This window comes from Schistocerca gregaria, unplaced genomic scaffold (assembly GCF_023897955.1).
Source record: "Schistocerca gregaria isolate iqSchGreg1 unplaced genomic scaffold, iqSchGreg1.2 ptg000409l, whole genome shotgun sequence".
NCBI lineage: Eukaryota > Metazoa > Arthropoda > Insecta > Orthoptera > Acrididae > Schistocerca > Schistocerca gregaria.
This window is the reverse complement of record NW_026061845.1, coordinates 282,501-287,500: the sequence shown is the minus strand read 5'-3', so window position 1 is coordinate 287,500 and position 5,000 is coordinate 282,501. Positions and strand designations below refer to the sequence as shown.

Sequence of the window (5,000 nt, the reverse complement as noted above, 5' to 3'; positions counted from 1 at the left end):
TATGACTCGCGCTTACTGGGAATTCCTCGTTCATGGGGAACAATTGCAAGCCCCAATCCCTAGCACGAAGGAGGTTCAGCGGGTTACCCCGACCTTTCGGCCTAGGAAGACACGCTGATTCCTTCAGTGTAGCGCGCGTGCGGCCCAGAACATCTAAGGGCATCACAGACCTGTTATTGCTCAATCTCGTGCGGCTAGAAGCCGCCTGTCCCTCTAAGAAGAAAAGTAATCGCTGACAGCACGAAGGATGTCACGCGACTAGTTAGCAGGCTAGAGTCTCGTTCGTTATCGGAATTAACCAGACAAATCGCTCCACCAACTAAGAACGGCCATGCACCACCACCCACCGAATCAAGAAAGAGCTATCAATCTGTCAATCCTTCCGGTGTCCGGGCCTGGTGAGGTTTCCCGTGTTGAGTCAAATTAAGCCGCAGGCTCCACTCCTGGTGGTGCCCTTCCGTCAATTCCTTTAAGTTTCAGCTTTGCAACCATACTTCCCCCGGAACCCAAAAGCTTTGGTTTCCCGGAGGCTGCCCGCCGAGTCATCGGAGGAACTGCGGCGGATCGCTGGCTGGCATCGTTTATGGTTAGAACTAGGGCGGTATCTGATCGCCTTCGAACCTCTAACTTTCGTTCTTGATTAATGAAAACATACTTGGCAAATGCTTTCGCTTCTGTTCGTCTTGCGACGATCCAAGAATTTCACCTCTAACGTCGCAATACGAATGCCCCCGCCTGTCCCTATTAATCATTACCTCGGGTTCCGAAAACCAACAAAATAGAACCGAGGTCCTATTCCATTATTCCATGCACACAGTATTCAGGCGGGCTTGCCTGCTTTAAGCACTCTAATTTGTTCAAAGTAAACGTGCCGGCCCACCGAGACACTCAACTAAGAGCACCCTGGTAGGATTTCAACGGGGTCCGCCTCGGGACGCGCAAGCACGCCTTCGGCTCAAGCACGCCTTCGGCTCGCCCCACCGGCAGGACGTCCCACGATACATGCCAGTTAAACACCGACGGGCGGTGAACCAACAGCGTGGGACACAAATCCAACTACGAGCTTTTTAACCGCAACAACTTTAATATACGCTATTGGAGCTGGAATTACCGCGGCTGCTGGCACCAGACTTGCCCTCCAATAGATACTCGTTAAAGGATTTAAAGTGTACTCATTCCGATTACGGGGCCTCGGATGAGTCCCGTATCGTTATTTTTCGTCACTACCTCCCCGTGCCGGGAGTGGGTAATTTGCGCGCCTGCTGCCTTCCTTGGATGTGGTAGCCGTTTCTCAGGCTCCCTCTCCGGAATCGAACCCTGATTCCCCGTTACCCGTTACAACCATGGTAGGCGCAGAACCTACCATCGACAGTTGATAAGGCAGACATTTGAAAGATGCGTCGCCGGTACGAGGACCGTGCGATCAGCCCAAAGTTATTCAGAGTCACCAAGGCAAACGGACCAGACGAGCCAATCCGATTGGTTTTGATCTAATAAAAGCGTCCCTTCCATCTCTGGTCGGGACTCTGTTTGCATGTATTAGCTCTAGAATTACCACAGTTATCCAAGTAACGTGGGTACGATCTAAGGAACCATAACTGATTTAATGAGCCATTCGCGGTTTCACCTTAATGCGGCTTGTACTGAGACATGCATGGCTTAATCTTTGAGACAAGCATATGACTACTGGCAGGATCAACCAGGGAGCTGCGTCAACGAGAGCTGAGCAGCCGGCCGCCCGGGAGTGTGTCCCGAGGGCCCGCGCGAACACGCAAGCGTCCGCTCAATTATTCTGCAAACAGGAGGAGGCTGAGCTCCCCTGCACGATACACCTCGAAACCCTCTCAGGTCCCGGCGGCGCGCAGCGCCGTCCTAAGTACTTGGTCGGGTTCGAGAGAGGCGCAATCGCCCGGAGATAGGCGAGTAGACGCTTTCAGTGCGAACACCCGTGCTCCCAACTGAGCTTGCCGCTGCCGACAGAGGCCCGGGAGCGTGCTGTCGTGGCATTGCCGGCGGGAAACAACACGCGCCACCTACGGTGACCGGCAGCTCCAACGCCAGCGCCACAGAAGGGCAAAGCCCCACTTGGGTGCAGAAGCGAACTCTCCCAGCACAGCGCACGCGCCAACACGTCCGCAGAGCTGCGATACAAACCACCTGCGAGAACCGCTGGGGGCGACCGAGCAGCAGACGGCGTCGCGACGCCGAGTGCCGGGCGGCGGCGCATCCTCAACGCACACAGTCCGCAATCGGACCAGCACACTGCAGATGTCCACCGCGCTTCGCACCGGGCTCGGCAGAACCCACTTTGGCCGCCTGGCGCCGCGCGCAGGGTGCGCCGGCGCATAGCTGGGACGCCAGCCGGGCCCGTCGGCCGGCGCTCCTGCCACTGGGCGCCCCCCACCAGCCGGCTGTAGTGCGTGCGCTCACGCAGCGCGCGGCCAGCACGCCGGGCGGCCCCCCCTCACCGGCCGGGGACTGTCCCGCCAAGCCACAGCCTCGTATCGCTTCATACCCACATGGCCAACTCAGGTTCGGGGGCATGGCGGGTACCGCCGAAACAACCGGTTCACAGATGTACCGATCGTCGCTATCACCGATGCACCTGCAGCGCGAACAACCGCTCAACAACTGATTTCCAGTTCATTTGCGGATCTTTGGCAGCAAACGTATACGTCAATCTACATTTGCGAAATCTACGATTCTGGCATGCCTGCATGTTATGTGTCACGACACGCTACATCAGCCCACATACACACTGCGGCATGTACACGAGAGAACACGTGGAAGATGGTCCGCGCACGTGTGCAATGTCCCTTGCGCGGTCGACTGTCAACCGGCCTCTGTAGCATGTCGCAGATGTGGAACGCGGTCCACCGTGCTATCATGTTGTGTGGGGCAATACGATTAAATAGGAAAACCCTCGTCGCTACATCAACAGACGGCTCACGCTGATTCCCGGCAGAGGGAGGAGGGGGGGGGGGGGGGCCAACATGCAATACTTTCGTCCGTACCTACTTACCACATGTCTGTACGGCGTACAACAGTGCAATCTCGCTGTAATGGGGAGACGAGACAAGTAGCATCGTGCACAACATATGGCCCTTATGATTCGCCATTGTAGGGCGCAGCCGGTGTACGGTCAAGCATGTGCCACATTATGTCACTCAGTACGTAACGACGGATGATCAGTGTGGGTTACGCGTACATCAGCGGACAGTCCACACAGGCCGTACCACAACGTACACTGACTGCATCGACAACCGAATGCAACTGAACAGCTGCAAGGCTCATTTCACAAACAAACGCCTGACCGACCAGCTTGGAAGGGCAGGAGGGGAGGGCGATATTCGTTCTGTAGCGGTACACCCCTTCCAGTGGTTAGCGGGACTGTGTAGAAAGTACGCAACACTCGAAAGACCTTTATGTGAGGGTACGCACCATGGCATCAAGAAATACACATGACACCAGAGGATCCAAGCAGTGAACTATGTTCAGAGGGTTGCTGTTAGGCAAAGCTACATTCCTGTGACGTTACATGTGACAGTTAAGGTGCAGTGTAAGTTAGGTTAAGGTGCAGTGTAAGTTAGGTTAAGGTGCAGTGTAAGTTAGGTTAAGGTGCAGTGTAAGTTAGGTTAAGGTGCAGTGTAAGTTAGGTTAAGGTGCAGTGTAAGTTAGGTTAAGGTGCAGTGTAAGTTAGGTTAAGGTGCAGTGTAAGTTAGGTTAAGGTGCAGTGTAAGTTAGGTTAAGGTGCAGTGTAAGTTAGGTTAAGGTGCAGTGTAAGTTAGGTTAAGGTGCAGTGTAACTTAGGTTAAGGTGCAGTGTAACTTAGGTTAAGGTGCAGTGTAACTTAGGTTAAGGTGCAGTGTAACTTAGGTTAAGGTGCAGTGTAACTTAGGTTAAGGTGCAGTGTAACTTAGGTTAAGGTGCAGTGTAACTTAGGTTAAGGTGCAGTGTAACTTAGGTTAAGGTGCAGTGTAACTTAGGTTAAGGTGCAGTGTAACTTAGGTTAAGGTGCAGTGTAACTTAGGTTAAGGTGCAGTGTAACTTAGGTTAAGGTGCAGTGTAAGTTAGGTTAAGGTGCAGTGTAAGTTAGGTTAAGGTGCAGCGTAACTTAGGTTAAGGTGCAGCGTAACTTAGGTTAAGGTGCAGCGTAACTTAGGTTAAGGTGCAGCGTAACACGCGATCTAGTGTTGCAGCGTAACTTAGGTTAAGGTGCAGCATAACTTAGGTTAAGGTGCAGCGTAACTTAGGTTAAGGTGCAGCGTGGGTTAGGTTAGGGGCCAACGTGGGTTAGGTTAGGGGCCAACGTGGGTTAGGTTAGGGGCCAACGTGGGTTAGGTTAGGGGCCAACGTGGGTTAGGTTAGGGGCCAACGTGGGTTAGGTTAGGGGCCAACGTGGGTTAGGTTAGGGGCCAACGTGGGTTAGGTTAGGGGCCAACGTGGGTTAGGTTAGGGGCCAACGTGGGTTAGGTTAGGGGCCAACGTGGGTTAGGTTAGGGGCCAACGTGGGTTAGGTTAGGGGCCAACGTGGGTTAGGTTAGGGGCCAACGTGGGTTAGGTTAGGGGCCAACGTGGGTTAGGTTAGGGGCCAACGTGGGTTAGGTTAGGGGCCAACGTGGGTTAGGTTAGGGGCCAACGTGGGTTAGGTTAGGGGCCAACGTGGGTTAGGTTAAGGGCCAACGTGGGTTAGGTTAAGGGCCAACGTGGGTTAGGTTAAGGGCCAACGTGGGTTAGGTTAAGGGCCAACGTGGGTTAGGTTAAGGGCCAACGTGGGTTAGGTTAAGGGCCAACGTGGGTTAGGTTAAGGGCCAACGTGGGTTAGGTTAAGGGCCAACGTGGGTTAGGTTAAGGGCCAACGTGGGTTAGGTTAAGGGCCAACGTGGGTTAGGTTAAGGGCCAACGTGGGTTAGGTTAAGGGCCAACGTGGGTTAGGTTAAGGGCCAACGTGGGTTAGGTTAAGGGCCAACGTGGGTTAGGTTAAGGGCCAACGTGGGTTA

At 54.1% G+C, this 5,000-nt stretch overlaps 1 non-coding gene across 1 annotated transcript in view; it reads right to left on the bottom strand.

Annotated features, from left to right (window-relative positions):
* Window positions 1-1,706, bottom strand: part of LOC126311341 (small subunit ribosomal RNA) — a 1,910-nt gene extending 204 nt beyond the window's left edge. Inside the window, exon 1 of the ribosomal RNA XR_007554536.1 lies at window positions 1-1,706. This exon is cut by the window's left edge and continues 204 nt beyond it. This is a non-coding gene — a ribosomal RNA (small subunit ribosomal RNA).
* Between the last annotated feature and the right edge of the window lie 3,294 nt (window positions 1,707-5,000).